We start from the raw sequence: 16,697 nt of genomic DNA, 5'->3' as shown, positions 1-16,697 counted from the left end.
ATTTTATCAGTTACTGGCTCTCTTCTGTTAAACAAGATTTTGGAAAAGACTTTTGCAACTACAGGTGTCAAAGTTATCCCTCTCCAATTGCCACACACACACTTAAATCTCCCTTTTTTGTTATTTTTATAATCACTCCATTTTTCCACTCTTCTGGTATTCCACCATACATGTATATATATTTTTCCGTTATCGAATGCCCCGGTGTCATATGCACGGAGTGACTTTTTGCTGGAAGTTATCGTTCCCTTCTTTATTAGGCCTAGATTAACCTAACCTAACCTTAATCTAACCTTATCCTAGATCAACCTAACCTAAATAAACCTAAATTAAACTAATTTTAATTCACGAAATGACTAATTTCACAATCTGGATGGAAAGCTGATGATAGGGAGTGCTGGAGCTCCAGTTTCATCAGCCCTCAGGACTAGTTCCTGACCATCCCCCTTTGCTGAACTTTTTCAGTGTCTCAGTTACACAGAGAGTAGGCCAGCATGCTCTCCAGTACAAATTTCTCTAACTATCTACACCAAACTACATGCACAGTAAACACTACACTTCCTATTCAAAATTAAAAAAAATGGCGTCTCTTCACCAAGCCTCGGAGTCCCCAGGAGGGGGGGACCATAAATGCCCCCACCATCAGACCCTCTCCCGGTGACGACTCGAGGTGCCTGGAACCACTGTCTGACTCTCTTCTTCTTCATTTCTGCAACATTCGTGGCCTTTCCTCTAACTTTCGCTCTGTTGAGCACCACCTCTCCTCCTCTAAACCTCACCTTCTTTTTCTAACGGAGACTCAGCTGTCTGAGGCAACTCAGACCCTTTCCTGTATCCTCCTACTTCCTCTATACTCATTTCAAAGCCAAAGGTGGCTGTTGTGTATATATATGCAACGACTTATCTTGCTCTCGTGATCCTGAACTCGATTCTTCTGAATTCTCTACACTCTGGCTTTGGCTTTCCTGTCATTCTCTGACTAAATATATCTGTACTGTTTACTTATCCCCTAATTCTACTGACTATCAAAAATTCTTTGACTATCTTACTTCTACGATGGAACACATTCTATCCATTTCTCCTTTCTCTGAAATCTCCATTCTAGGAGATTTCAATGTTCACCACGACCTTTGGCTCTCCTCTCCTTTCACGGATCCACCTGGTGAACAAGCATACATCTTTTCTATCCTTAATGACCTAGAGCAGCTTGTACAGCACCCCACCCGTATCCCTGACCGCCTTGGAGAGAGCTCCAACATACTTGACCTCTTCCTCACAACTAATCCTTCTGCTTACTCTGTTAATCTTTTCTCTCTGTTGGGCTCCTCCGATCACAACCTTATTACCTTAACCTGTCCTATCACTCCGGTATGGCCTGTGGACCCTCCAGGGAAACGTCGTCTGTGGCATTTTGGAGCCGCGGACTGGGAGGCCCTCAGGCAGTACTTCTTTGATTTTCCCTGGAATGATTATTGCTTCCATGGCCATGAGCCATCTGAGTGTGCCTTGGGCATTACGGAGGTTATTCTCTCGGGCATGGAAGCATACATTGCTTTCTCATATCCTTTGACTAATGCAAGAAAGCCTTGGTTTAATCACGCTTGTTCTAATGCTGTCCGCAACAAGGAGAGGGCCTACAAAAGGTACCGGAGTCAACCCACCCCTGAATCACATCATCTTTACGTTTTTGCCCGGAATCGTGCAAAGTCTGTTCTTTGCTCTACTAAAAATAATTTCATCCATACTAAATGCTCTCAACTCCCCAACTCGAATTCTTCCCGCTCCTTCTGGCACCTTGCCAAAAATCTTTCTAACAAGTTTACCTCATCATCCTTCCCTCCTCTTTTCTACTCTGATGGTTGTGTAGCTATTTCTTCTACTGATAATGCAGATCTCTTCGCACAGACTTTCTCCTCCAATTCCACCTTAGACGATTCCGGTGCTGTTCCTCCATCACTTCCCCCCCTCTGACTTCCTCATGGCTGACATTATCATTTCTTCAGTTGATGTATTTTCTGCCATAACTGGCCTCAGTACTAACAAGGCATATGGGCCTGATGGGGTCCCTCCTGTTGTTCTCAAGAACTGTGCTTCTGTGCTTACACCCTGCCTAGGTAAACTCTTTCGCCTTTCTCTGTCAACTTGTACCTTTCCTTCTTGCTGGAAGTTTGCTCTCATTCAGCCAGTCCCAAAGAAGGGTGACCACTCCCAACCCTCCAACTATCGTCCAATTGCTTTAGCGTCCTGTATTTCAAAAGTTTTCGAGTCAATTCTCAATAGAAAAATTTTAAGGCATCTTTCCTATCACAACCTTCTTTCCGATCGTCAGTACGGGTTCCGTCAGGGACGCTCCACCGGCAGTCTTCTCACCTACCTTTCAGACTCCTGGTCATCCTCCTTTCGGGACTTTGGCGAAGGCTTTGCCATTGCACTTGACATCTCAAAGGCTTTCGATCGAGTCTGGCATAAATCTTTAATTTCCAAACTGCCCTCCAACGGTTTCTATCCTTCTATCTGTGCCTTCATCGCTACCTTCCTTTCTGGTCGTTCTATAGCCGCTGTTGCAGACGGCCATCGTTCTTCTACTAGATCTATCAACAGTGATGTTCCTCAGGGCTCTGTCCTATCACAAACTCTCTTCCTTTTATTCATCAATGATCTTCTAAGCTGTACATCTAACCTTATCCACTCATACGCTGATGACTCCACCCTTCACCTTTCCATTCGGTTCCCGCAACGCTCATCTCAACAGTTACTTCAACAAACAAGGGATGAGACTATGGCATACCTAATGTCTGACTTGGCTCGTATCTCTGACTGGGGAAAAAATAATATGGTTGTTTTTAATGCATCTAAGACTCAGTTCTTACACCTATCAACCCAACAAAATCTTCCACAGGTATACCTACTAATGTTTAATAATATTCAGCTTAATCCTGCATGATCCTTGAAAATGCTTGGAGTTTCATTTACTCAGGACTTATCTTGGAAAGATCATATTACATCTCTTGTAAAATCTGCTTCCAAGAGATTGGGTGTGCTAAGCCGACTCCGCTCTTTCTTTACCCCTGCACAGTTGTTGACTCTATACAGGGGTTTTATCCGCCCCTGTGTGGAGTACAACTCTCATGTGTGGGGAGGCTGCCTACATACAGCTCTTCTCAATAGGGTGGAGTCAAAGGCTTTTCGTCTCATTAACTCTCCTCCTCTTACTGACTCCCTTCAACCTCTGTCTCTTCGCCGCACTGTTGCATCTTTATCTCTTTTCTATCGCTACTTTAATGGTCGCTGCTCCTCTGAACTGTCTGCTTGCATTCCTCCACCTCTACAACGGGCACGTAGCACCCATCTGGCAGCAAACTCTCATCCCTTTTCTGTCCAACTCTCTAATGCAAGAGTTAACCGTTACTCCCAGTCTTTCATTTATGCAACAGATCAGTTCTGGAACTGTCTCCCTCTGTCTGTATTTCCTGCTGCCTATGATCTCCAGTCTTTCAAACGCAGTGTGTCCAGGCATCTCACAATGATCCGATCTTGAATTTGGCTCTCTATTGTATTTTGTTTTTCTCTTGGAGGGAAGTGTTACTGCGGGCTCATGGCCTTTGGTTCCTTCTTCCTCGCATAAAAAAAAAGAAAAAAAAAACATACATACAGTATATATCTTTTGTTACATAGCCTATGATTTCATCATCCTTTGTGTAATTCTAACGTACAGTATGCTGCATGTTTGATCACGAGAGTGTTCTACCTCACTCCCCCCTTCTACTAGTAAATCGTTCTTTCTGTTGTTCAAAGCAGGAGTGTCAACTCTTTGTCCCCTCTGGCTTCATTTGCGCGTCCTTCTTACAAGTAGTATCAAGCTCTGCCGGCCCGTATATAATGAGATCAGTCTCTGCATTAATTGCCACTTAGATCTACTCCTCATTTTGTTCACATCTCTGTCCTCCCCTGTACAGTTGTTATTATTGTGAGTGCTCAGGAAGTTTCCAACCATCTGGCAGCTGTGTAATTTGAGTATAATTGTTATTGCATTTTTTTCTTGTACTGTGTAGAATAAGGTGTTAATTCTTAGGCCTAGTAAGGTTTTTGTGATTAATGTAAAGTTTTACTGTCAGCCAATTGTTAATAATAGTTTGTATCTGTAATAATTTATCTTGTAATAACTGAGCATTATCCAGTGTTTTCTCATTTTATCAGGGCTGACTTAGATAAATTTACTCTTGCTAATTTCGTTTTAATAGAGGCTATTGCAGTTAACCATATATTTAACCTGTTTTTGCCATTACATTATCCTTATGAGTCCTGAATGTTTTGTTGTTAGTTTGAGCATTAAACTTTAACTTGTAATTTTACCTAACTCTTTTGTTTTGAACCTGGAACTTTGCGGGACAGTAGTGATTTTTAGTCTCTGTTCCGTAACATAAATTTGGCGACCTCTTATCAGGATATTCAGGATATTATCATAATGATATTGCTTGATATTTTGTGACTGTGATTTATTCATGTTGTCTACTATTACTACTCTTGATGAAGCCAAAGATTTTTTGTCAAATGTGCAAACAGTGTGTGATGTAGAAAACAGAACAAAGAATGAACTTAAGCTTGTTGCTCAACAATTGGGAATTGCTGTTCGCTCTCATCATTCTAAAGATCAAATTGTTGACATGATTAATGAAAGCTTGTTTAATGTAACTCCTCCAAATGAGCAAACGCAGATTGAATTAGCTAAGTTACAGCTAGGCCTGCAGGAGGCTCGTGCTAAGGAGGCTGAATTTCAGGCAAATGCTCGTATTCAGGAGGCTCAGGCACAAATTGAACTTGCTAGGATTCAGGCAGACCATGAGTATCGCATGAAACAAGGTGGAACTGGATCATCTAGCTCTGATGATTTTTATGTGGCTAAAAATGTTAAACTTGTCCCTCCTTTTAATGAATCTGATTTAACAAAGTATTTTCAGTTGTTTGAGAGGGTAGCTACAGGTTTTAATTGGCCCAAAAAGTATTGGCCAGTACTCCTTCAAACTGTTCTCACCGGTAAAGCTCAAGTAACTTATGCATCTTTGCCTCAGGATCAATCTGATAATCATGATGTAGTTAAGAGCTTGATTCTTAAGGCCTATGAACTTGTTCCTGAAGCCTATAGAGTAAAATTTAGGACAACTTATAAGCAAGATAAGCAATCCCATGTTGAGTATGCAAAAATTAAAGAAGATCTGTTAGAGCAGTGGTTAAATTCTAAGAATGTGGATTCTGATTTTGACAAATTTAAGCAGATGATTTTGCTGGAGGACTTCAAAAGGTGTATTAATAATGATGTAAGCCTATATCTTGATGAAAGAAGAATAGATAATTTGTCTGATGCTGCAGTTTTAGCTGATGAATATGTTATCACTCACAAGAGATATTCTAAAGAAAAAAGGAAAGCTGAGAGTAAGTACATTGCCTCTACTCAGAGTACAGGTAACAGGAAAGAGAATAAAGATGATGTTTCTCAGGAAGTAAATACCAGCTTCACCTCTAGGTTTCAGAAAAGTAAATGTACTTATTGTAGTAAGCTTGGTCATACTATGGAGAAATGTTTCAGGAGACAGCGTGATGTGAACAAAAAGGAGTCTTTAAATATTCAGTCAATTGGTCTAGTGTCCACCCTTGAGAGTTCCCAGAATTCTTTAACTGAGTTAACTGAACCTGCTTTGAGGGGTAAATTAAATTTTTATGATGAAACTCCTCTTTTGAGCAGTAACGTGGGTGACACTCTCAAGAGTTCATGTGCTAATTTCCTATCTGATGGTTTTGTCAGTCCTCTGGACAGTAATGACAGGAAATCAGTTAAAATATATCGTGATACAGGTGCTTGCCAATCTCTTATGCTGACCAGTGTTCTAGGCTCTAATGTTAATTCCTCTGATGAAACTGTAATCTTACAAGGTGTAGGGAATAATTACTTCTCTGTCCCTCTGTGCAGAGTGAATTTAGAGTCTGGTTTTGTTAATGGTTCCGTTATGGTTGGGTTGGTTGAGACACTCCCAATGTCAGGAGTAACTTTCTTACTTGGAAATGATATTGGTGGAAGTCAAGTGTGTCCAGCTCCTCAGTTGTCTAGTGAGCCAGTGGCTGCGGCCCAGGATTGTGATGTCCCTGATGTGTTCCCTGCATGTGCTGTCACTAGGGCTAAGTCTAAAGTTACTGGTGACTTAGAGGATAATGATGATGATGATATTATCCTAGCTGACACTTTTCTTGCTAATTTGGACCACTCACCAGATGAGGCAGTACCCCTTAGTGTTGATAATTTGTCTCGTCAAGAGTTGGTTGAGTTGCAGGTTGCTGACCCTGAGTTGAAAGGTCTAGCTAACTCTGCTTGCAGTGAGGAAGAGTCAGCTGGTGCTTCTACTTGTTATTATATAAAGTCAGGAGTACTTATGAGGAAGTGGAGACCCCCAACAGCATCAGCCGACTGTGAATGGGAGGTTGTACATCAAGTTGTCATCCCTCGTGTTTGTAGGCAGGATATCATTAGAGTGGCTCATGATTCCAGTTTGGCAGGACACCTTGGAGTGAGGAAGACTGTGGCACGCATTTTGAAACACTACTACTGGCCAGGTATCTTCAGAGATGTTTCGTGGTATTGTAAGTCTTGTCACACCTGTCAAGTTGTGGGGAAGTGTAATCAGACCGAAAAGGTTGCACCTCTAGTTCTCATTCCTCCTTTTGAGGCGCCATTCACCCGTGTGTTGGTGGATATTGTGGGCCCTCTTCCTAAGACTTCTTCAGGATTTTCTTATGTGTTGACCCTGATTGATATGGCTACTCGTTATCCTGAAGCCATTCCACTTAGAAATATCTCAGCAAAGAACGTGGTTAAGGAAATGCTAGGGTTCTTCACAAAGTTTGGTCTGCCCAAGGAGGTACAGTCAGACCGGGGAAGTAATTTCATGTCAAATGTTTTCAAGCAGTCTCTGAAAGAGTTGGGCATCACCCAGATCACGTCTTCAGCTTACCATCCCCAGACCCAAGGAGCGTTGGAGAGATATCATCAAACACTCAAATCGATGCTCAAGAAATACTGTTTGGAACATCAGAAAGACTTGGATAAAGGTCTACTATTCGTTGTATTTGCCACAAGAGAATCTCCAAATGAATCACTGGGCTTCTCACCTTTTAACTACTGTTTGGCCATGAAGTAAGAGGACCCCTTAAGTTACTCAAGGAATGCTGGCTGTCGGAGGAAGATGACTTTAACCTGCTGGAGTATGTGATGAAGTTCAAAGAACGGCTGTCCACTGCTTTACAGCTGGCAAGAGAGAATTTCGAAGCTGCTCAGGAGAAGATGAAGACTTGGTATGATAAGAAGTCCAGGTTACGCCACTTTCAGCCAGGAGATCAGGTTTTGATTCTGCTACCGGTGCATGGGCAACCTCTTCAAGCCAAGTTTAGTGGTCCTTATTTCGTGGAGAAGAAACTCAGTGATGTCAACTATGTCATCGCCACACCAGATCATAGAAAGAACAAGCAACTTTGTCACATCAACATGCTAAAGTTATATCACAGGCGGGACGAAAATAACCCAGTCTGCACTGTAGCTGTTCCACCCAAGTCTGCAAGTGAAGTTCTCCCATGCAGGATGAGCCTGAGTGATAGTTTGGGGAAGAATCCTGATATCATGAATGATCTCCAGACTAAGCTTTCTCATCTAGCTCCCGAGGAAAGGCAGGAGTTTTCGGCATTACTGCAGGAGTACCCGCAAGTGTTCCGTGCCACTCCAGGAAGAACCACTGTGTTGATTCATGATGTCGATGTCGGAGACGCAAAGCCAATTAAATTGCCTCCTTACCGTGTGAACCCAGTGAAAGTTCCTCTCATCGAGAAGGAGCTTGGCTACATGTTGGACCACAAGATGATTGAGCCCTGCCAGAGCGAATGGAGTTCTCCTGTCACTCTAGTCCCTAAGCTAGGTGGGTCACAGCGGCTTTGCATCAACTACAGACGTGTTAATCACATATCCAAAACAGACACTTACCCTCTCCCTCGCGTGGAAGATTGCATAGACAAGATCGGAAAGGCTAGGTACATAAGTAAGTTTGATTTGTTAAAGGGATACTGGCAAGTACCTATGACTGAACGTGCTAGGGAGATCTCATGTTTTGTAACACTAGGAAAGACTTTTGCATGTTCTGTAATGCCATATGGTATGAAGAATGCACCAGCCACATTTCAGAAGCTCATGAATGTTGTAACAGAGGGTTTGGCAGAGTGTGTTGTTTATATTGATGATGTATTAATCTTCAGTGACAACTGGACAGATCACTTATGCCATGTCAATAAATTTCTTGAGCGTTTGGTTCAGGCTAATCTTGTAGCTAATTTATCAAAGTGTGAGTTTGGTCAAGCTAAAGTTCAGTACCTTGGGTACGTAATTGGTGATGGACATGTTGCACCACCAGGAGCTAAGGTTCAGGTTATAAGTGATCTTCCCAGACCTAAAAGTAGGAAAAAGCTACAAAGATTTTTGGGAATGGTAGGTTATTACAGGAGATTTGTTCTTAACTTTTCAATTCTTGTATCACCACTTACAGACCTACTGAAAAAGGGAGTTAAATTTGTCTGGACCGATAACTGTGAATCCTCTTTCAGTAAACTTAAAGCTATCCTATTAAGTCAGCCAGTGCTCGCTACTCCAAATTTTGCTAAGCCTTTTAAGATGGCTGTTGATGCAAGTGATCCAGGAGCTGGGGCTGTTTTGCTGCAGGAGGATGATCAGGGTATTGAACACCCTGTATCTTACTACAGTAAGAAGTTCACTCCAGCTCAAAAGAACTACTCAACTATTGAGAAAGAGCTTTTGGCCTTGACTTTGGGTTTACAACATTTTTCATTTTATTTGTGTTCTGGTTTTGACCCCATAGTCATTTATACCGATCATAACCCACTGAAATTCCTTAGTAAGTTTAAAGATAAAAATCAGAGATTGACAAGGTGGAGTCTACTTCTTCAGGAGTATTCATTAGACATACAGCATGTCAAGGGGAAAGAAAATGTTATTGCAGATTGCTTATCTAGACTTTAGACAGATTGTTTTAGAGTAATAAGAAATTTCCTTTGTAAATTTCTTTTTTCTTTGTGGGGAGGTGTTACATAGCCTATGATTTCATCATCTTTTGTGTAATTCTAACGTACAGTATGCTGCATGTTTGATCACGAGCGTGTTCTACCTCACTCCCCCCTTCTACTAGTAAGTCGTTCTTTCTGTTGTTCAGAGCAGGAGTGTCAACTCTTTGTCCCCTCTGGCTTCATTTGCACGTCCTTCTTACAAGTTGTATCAAGCTCTGCCGGCCCCTATATAATGAGCTCAGTCTCTGCATTAATTGCCACTTAGATCTACTCCTCATTTTGTTCACATCTCTGTCCTCCCCTGTACAGTTGTTATTATTGTGAGTGCTCAGGAAGTCTCCAACCATCTAGCAGCTGTGTAATTTGAGTATAACTGTTATTGCATTTTTTTCTTGTACTGTGTAGCATAAGGTGTTAATTCTTAGGCCTAGTAAGGTTTTTGTGATTAATGTAAAGTTTTACTGTCAGCCAATTTTTAATAATAGTTTGTATCTGTAATAATTTATCTTGCATTAACTGAGCATTATCCAGTGTTTTCTCATTTTATCAGGGCTGACTTAGATAAATTTTCTCTTGCTAATTTCGTGTTAATAGAGGCTATTGTAGTTAGTCATATATTTAACCTGTTTTTTGGCATTACATTATCCTTATGAGTCCTGAATGTTTTGTTGTTAGTTTGAGCATTAAACTTTAACTTGTAATTTTACCTAACTCTTTTGTTTTGAACCTGGAACTTTGCGGGACAGTAGTGATTTTAGTCTCTGTTCCGTAACACTTTATTTATATATATCCATATATCGACTTTTAATTACCTACAGGTCGATAAGACATCCAACTATCTTCCTGACACTTGTATTTCATACAGTGCTGTTGATAAATGGCAAAAGATATGAGATAACATGCAGATACTTTCAAAATAGAAGCTAAACGGCCACTCGGTACATGCGCACTGAGTGGAACGGTAACTTTCAGCACAAGTCACTCCGTGCATACGACACCAGAAAGTATTCTTGTCCCACTGTTTGTTGACAAATTCAGAGGGAATCAGAAGCAGGTAAGTTTGAGTCAATTTCAAAAATTCGGATATATTGGAATATGTTATTGGTTTCAGTGACTGTTCCTATGGTTAACTAAATATAACAGTCACTTGGGTTATTAGTAGATGAAAAGGAGACACCGAGGGTGAAGATTTGGGAAAAACGAAAAAAAGAAAAGGGCCTAGTTCACCTAGCCTTTGTTTTCATTATTATGCTCGCAGTTACGTTTGCGTCTAATTTGACTGATTATTTCTTATGTTTAACAGCCTAACCTGCATTACTTATACTTGATGCCATTTCGTAGATAGATCTACTGTAGCTTAGCTTAGCCAGCCATTTACGAGTTACTACATACATTAGGCTGTGTCAATCTTAGCGTAATTCTAATTTAATTTATAAAGGTCTGCCTATTTTTTAAGTTGAAAAGTAATTTTGGTGGATGAAAAGGAGACGCCAAATCTGAAACTTTGACCATTTATGGTTTTATGAACCAATTTTACCGTAACTAACCCAGCTCGCACGATGGCGGTGGGAACCGTTTGTGGTGTCTGAGTTGCTTTTGACGTTGAGTACACCGCTTCCCGTCCGATCAGCGAAGTTAAGCAGCGTTGGGTCTGGTTAGTACTTGGATGGGTGACCGCCTGGGAACACCAGATGCTGTTGGCATCCCCACGTGTCAAGTGGGGTTGGTGGAGGATTAGTGCCCCTCCCTGTAAAACAATTAACTCTAATCCCTTGGCCACCCTGTTTGGGATACATGGCGTCTGGCAATGGATGGATGGATGGGTGTTCTTGGTGAAACTCGTGGGACTGGGCAACGGTAACCCAGCGTATGTGGCGCGACGATGTCCATTTGATATTAAGAGAACGTGATGGAGATGATGAGGGATTCAGATGTATATTGATCTGTTCATGGTTTTCATGTTGTTTAGTTGAATATCAAGTTTCCAGAAGTCTGGTGTTTGGATCGTATGTTACACCGTTTTTACCCCTCTCACATACCACACCTAACCCTGCCAGAGCATGATGGTGGGCGACCTCCGTTTTGAAGCTAAAGCTAAAGTAATCAGTTTACCCCTACCTAACCTAGCAAAAAGCAAACAGCCACTTTCGAGTTCCATTTCCAGACGGATCTCAAGTTTCCAGAAGTCTGGTGTTTGGATCGTATGTTACACCGTTTTTACCCCTCTCACATACCACACCTAACCCTGCCAGAGCATGATGGTGGGCGACCTCCGTTTTTAAGCTAAAGCTAAAGTAATCAGTTTACCCCTACCTAACCTAGCAAAAAGCAAACAGCCACTTTCGAGTTCCATTTCCAGACGGATCTCTAATAATGCTTTCATATATTACCGTATGTTTTTAACATATTGAAATCTTAGAAGCTGACAGGTCACCCTTTGTTGTTGCAGAAATGACTGGAATTAAAAACCTGGCTAATTTTTATAGTATATAAGCTATGGCGCATAGGTCGGTGACCACCATAGTTAAGGTGCTGTATTAGGATGTAATATCGTACATATATTATTTCCGACGAAATCTAGTCATATCTTACATTGTTGGACAAAACATTATATGAGGTTTCAGCTATCGGTAATGTGAAGAATCTTGAAAAAATATATATTTTCTGCAATAAAATTGCTTGAAAATTTTCGTCATATGAGGTGGTAAATTGGAACCGGTCAATTACAAACTTCATGAATGACTTCAATATGCCTTCAGCTTTATATAATTCTAAGGTAGGGGGGCCTCCACACGGCGGCTGCCCAGGGGCCTCCACATGTCTAAATCCGGCCCTGCCACACACGTTCCTCAACAGTCCCAGCTCCACTGCTCTTACTTCCGAGTTTTCACTGTTATGCCGCACCATAGTCTCACACCCGCACATTAAAGCAGGCACTAAACTCCTTCATGAAAGCCTCTCACAGCAGCCACAGTTAAACCTCCACTAATTATATAGACCTACGTAGCACCGGACAGCTTCCTTCCCTATGTCATTAACATCATCAACAACAACAACAACAACAACAACAATAATAGTAGTAGTAGTGGTAGTAGTAGTAATAAAAATAATAATAATAATAATAATAATAATAATAATAATAATAACACTGATAATAACAATAACAACGATAATGATGATGATGATGATGATGATGATGATAATAATAATAATAATAATAATAATAATAATAATAATAATAATGATAATAATAATAATAACTGACAATAAAAATAACAACGATAATGATGATGATGATGATGATACTACTGCTACTACTACTACTACTACTACTAATAATAATAATAATAATGATAATAATAATAATAATAGATAAAAATAATAATAATAATTAGTTATCTGTTAATTGTGTTGCCTCGATAAGGAAGCTTAGCCAAAAGTATTTATGGTACATAAGGTATGAAATATTGGCAACATAAACAAGCCTATGACGTTTAAAAGTAGTTCAACGTCATTCATATTTGGACCATGTACTTGGATTAACGTAAGGAAACTCAATATGTAACATCAACAAAATCTGAAGACAAAGGTGTGGAAAAAGGCATGGGCACATTATACATTTGTTATAACAACTGGCTAACCGTGGTAGGTGGGGGCGCCCACCATCCACTCACTCGATGTAGTGCTGCCTTCGGGTGTCTGCCTTGTCCTCTCCTCCATCCTTCTTTCCTTCCATCCTCTTCTGTCTCTCTTTCCTTCATTCTTTCCTAGTCCTTCCGCCTACAGGTGACTTTACACTCCATCTTCTGTTTTTCTTCCCTACATTCTTTCCTCTTCATTCTGCCACTGGGTGACCCTACAATGAGTGACAAGCCAAATGGTTTCCTGTACACCGGGAAACCATTTACTACGCTTGGTGGTAACCATATAACCAAATTTTGGCGCCTGGTGGTTTAGTGGATAATTCCGGCGCTCCAATCGGATTGAACAGGTGAAGGTTTATATCCAAGGGGTGGTTGGGGTTTATTGCTCACATAATGCCACCCAGGGATGAGTGAGGCTGGTCCTTCTCATCATATATGTCAGGATCAACTTGCCTAGCCCCGGGCTTCTACACTCCTCATGGGCAACGTAGGATTGGATGATGATGATGATGATATAACAACTGGCTAACTGCAGGCTTGACTGTACCATATTCCTTTCGCATAATAAGAATGACCACAGTCATATTTCTGTAAAGTTACAGCTTTTGAAATATTCTCCAAAACGTGTTTCAAAGAGGGCACGGAGCATATTTGAATTCGGTACCTTCCACTAAGCTAAATGCCAAAATATTCAGCCAAAATTCTCGGCACTTTTTTTTTCACTGGATTTTCAACCAGAAAGCTGCATCTCAATTAGTTTCTCAGATATTTCAAATTCAATGTGCAATTTTTACACCAAAAGTGAGTATACAAGTGACATCCAAAAATAGGTCATAGTCAATTTTATATTTGACAAAAGTACTTGGGTTACCCTAGGGTAGCCTACCTTCCTGTAATATCATCAAGATCTAAGAAAAAAAGTGCAAAGAAAAATAGCAATACCCAAACAATAAGGCTCGCCATATTCAGTAAATGGTGAAGTTTAATATCTTATGGACGCGTTATCTGGTGTCTTCATCTCACTAACGTTACACGCCTTTTGGTAAGTCAAAGGAGCCTGAAGCAAATAACTGAAGTGAATAATGAAGACCAGCGGATAACGAGGAGATTCAACGGATTGTGATAACGGAAGCAAGATATGATCTTCTTTGAACCCAGCTAAACTTTTGTAAGCATTACTTTACTGTAGTCTCTCTCTCTCTCTCTCTCTCTCTCTCTCTCTCTCTCTCTCTCTCTCTCATCGTATACTGAATGTTCTACCCTTTATCCTTCCCAGGATACACTTGCATTTATCTTAGCTTAATTTTCTTTTCATATTTAAGTCTTCGTACTCTCGTCTTTATATTTCCTTAGAATCGTCCCCTATTTCCCATTTTTTTTCCTTCTTTTTCAGCAGTCGCTTCCATTCTCCAGTCTATTTTTTGTCCTTTCCACCTTTGTACACGTCTTTCCTTGTGGATGCATTTCCTGTTGTGTGAATTTTTCTGTAATTCAAACAACCTTCAACATTCAAGTGACACAGGAAAGATAACACAAATACCTATGTTTATATAATTTACTTCCCAACCTCTAAGCGATTCATATGATAATTAGGCCCTGAAGTGACACATCATTGTGTATACAACCTTAGGGAGAAGCAATGATGTAATGTGTATTTCTGAACGTGTGTTGGTGTATCATGTGTGTGTATGTGTGTGTGTGTGTGTGTGTGTGTGTGTGTGTGTGTGTGTGTGTGTGTGTGTGTGTGTGTGTGTGTGTGTGTGTTTGTAAACTTAGTGAATCCTTAGGAGAAACCTATCATCATTTTGAAAATAGAATTGTCCAGGGCACGGTGTTTACATTCATGCTTCGGTGGCAGACTAGGGAACGATAGATTGTCACAATAACTAACTTCAGATAATGGTGCATCGTGGTAGAGCTGACCCTGCCTAATGAGCTGCTGGAAGCGCTGCATTGTACTTGCTTTACGGCGATTCAGCACCATAAAATGAACCATAACAAATGGGTGAATACCTTCAATAGATGTCAAAGACCTGATGAGAACTGAACAATTATTTGAGACGAACCTCACTTTGGCATGAATCTTGTCCAAGTTTTCAACCTCATCATGCCCCCTGCTTGTCTGCAAGTATAGTTCCTCTCACCTGTATATGTGAGTTATGACCAGTGCTATAGTATCTTATCAGTATCAATCATTATTGGATCTTCACCGCATAGTTGCGGTACCACATATTACCACAAATTATGGTCATGCTCGAGTCTACGGTTTTGTTGTTGGGCTTGCTATGAGGTGGCGCTGGTGATTTCCACGGTGAGCTGCTGTCTCCTCCACCCAGTTGATCAAAAGTCTCCTCTTATCCACTCCTGAGGCGGAACAGAAGCAGTTTGAACCCGTTTCTCCACAATTCAGGGGGGCAGGAGTGTTTGGTGTCGTTCTAAGCTTTTTCCCTATCTCTTGACCTTGCGGACCCGAGAGCGGTGGAAAGGAGGGGAGGGGGGGGAGTCGTTCACCTGATATATTAATCGTATATTATTTGTATACAGTATCTTTTCTCACAACTTCAGAAATCTCAGTTTATGACCAATTCTTGCTGCAATTGCTTAAGGCTTATTAAAAACTGTGCATGTTATTCTGAAGGGGTTACTGTTCACTCGTGGAAAAAACAATCTTTACACTGGTGAGCTGTATATATTTTTGTGTGAACGGAATGAATCAGGTGAAGCATCAGTCTGTGACGTTGGCAATGCTGAGTCAAGGACAAGTGAGATCTCCAACAATTGGCCCTGGCCTGAGTAAGATTCGCTCTTAAAATCGTGTCATTGAGAAACACCTGCATAAGTCTGTAGATAACTGATATAACCATCCTACCTTAAGGGTGTGACGTGAACACATATCTTTATTACAAAAATAAAAATTACATTGTTATACTTTACATCCATCGTTATTACAGGTATTTCCTCTAATATTGCTGAAGTATTTTGTAAACAATGACAGAACTGTCTGGAGATTCATTGTGCTCAAAAGCGGGTTAGTATTGAAGTAAAACATTGCTGGAAGAGTTGTCAGATGCCTAAAAGGTTGAATTATGTTTTAAGTGCAGGAGGCTCATACATCCTTTACTAATTGTGTAAAAAGAGAGGGGGTCAATATTTCAACTCTCCTGCAGAATATCCTTTACATGGACGTTGACACAGCCTAATTGGGCTGCAGATAGAGATAAATGAGGGTGTATCTAGCGATTTGTAAATATAAATTATTAAAAAATACCAGTATATGATGAATATAATGAGAGAGAGAGAGAGAGAGAGAGAGAGACGTGACAGTCTCTGTTTACCGACCCACAGAGTGGAGGGCTGACAATAATACATTTCGATACAACAATTATTTGATACAATAAATCAGTTACAAATGGGCACAAAATGTCGATGTCCTGGCCATGTGCAACATGGGCCTATTTGACTTGTCATAGGATGAATACAGACACTACAGCTTCTTCAGATAAGAGACCAAGATAAACCTCGTTCGAGAGAGAGAGAGAGAGAGAGAGAGAGAGAGAGAGAGAGAGAGAGAGAGAGAGAGAGAGAGAGAGAGAGAGTTTTCACGTTTATGTATTTGTGTGTTTAAGTTAATCATAATAAAATATCAAATTTCACTGAGGTATTTTTTATCATATACTATTATCTTTAGACATTATGTCGTTAGGCAACTGAATATACTAATGTAAATGAAGGTTGTTCACACTATTGTCTTAATGGTGGGGGTTCATTCGAAGACTCGAATCATACACTTGGCGACCTTCAGCAGGGTTACCAATATACAGTAGCAGCTGAGTGGATGCAAGTATTATCACAAGATTTCGACCCACATCCAAAATGTTTAGAGCGTTTAGTGTAAATTTTGTCTTTTTTTCTTTTTTCCCTGAGTGTACAGTATACAGTACT

At 40.6% G+C, this 16,697-nt stretch overlaps 1 pseudogene; it reads left to right on the top strand.

Moving 5' to 3' along the window:
- The first annotated feature begins 10,695 nt into the window (after positions 1 to 10,695).
- On the top strand, positions 10,696 to 10,814 carry LOC145392509 (5S ribosomal RNA; annotated as a pseudogene).
- The last annotated feature ends 5,883 nt before the right edge of the window (positions 10,815 to 16,697 follow it).

Source organism: Coenobita brevimanus, chromosome 2 (assembly GCF_032717465.1).
Source record: "Coenobita brevimanus isolate Jiangsu-jjx chromosome 2, ASM3271746v2, whole genome shotgun sequence".
NCBI classification, from domain to species: domain Eukaryota; kingdom Metazoa; phylum Arthropoda; class Malacostraca; order Decapoda; family Coenobitidae; genus Coenobita; species Coenobita brevimanus.
The sequence above is the reverse complement of the archived record's forward strand: the minus strand, read 5'-3'. Positions and strand labels throughout refer to the sequence as shown.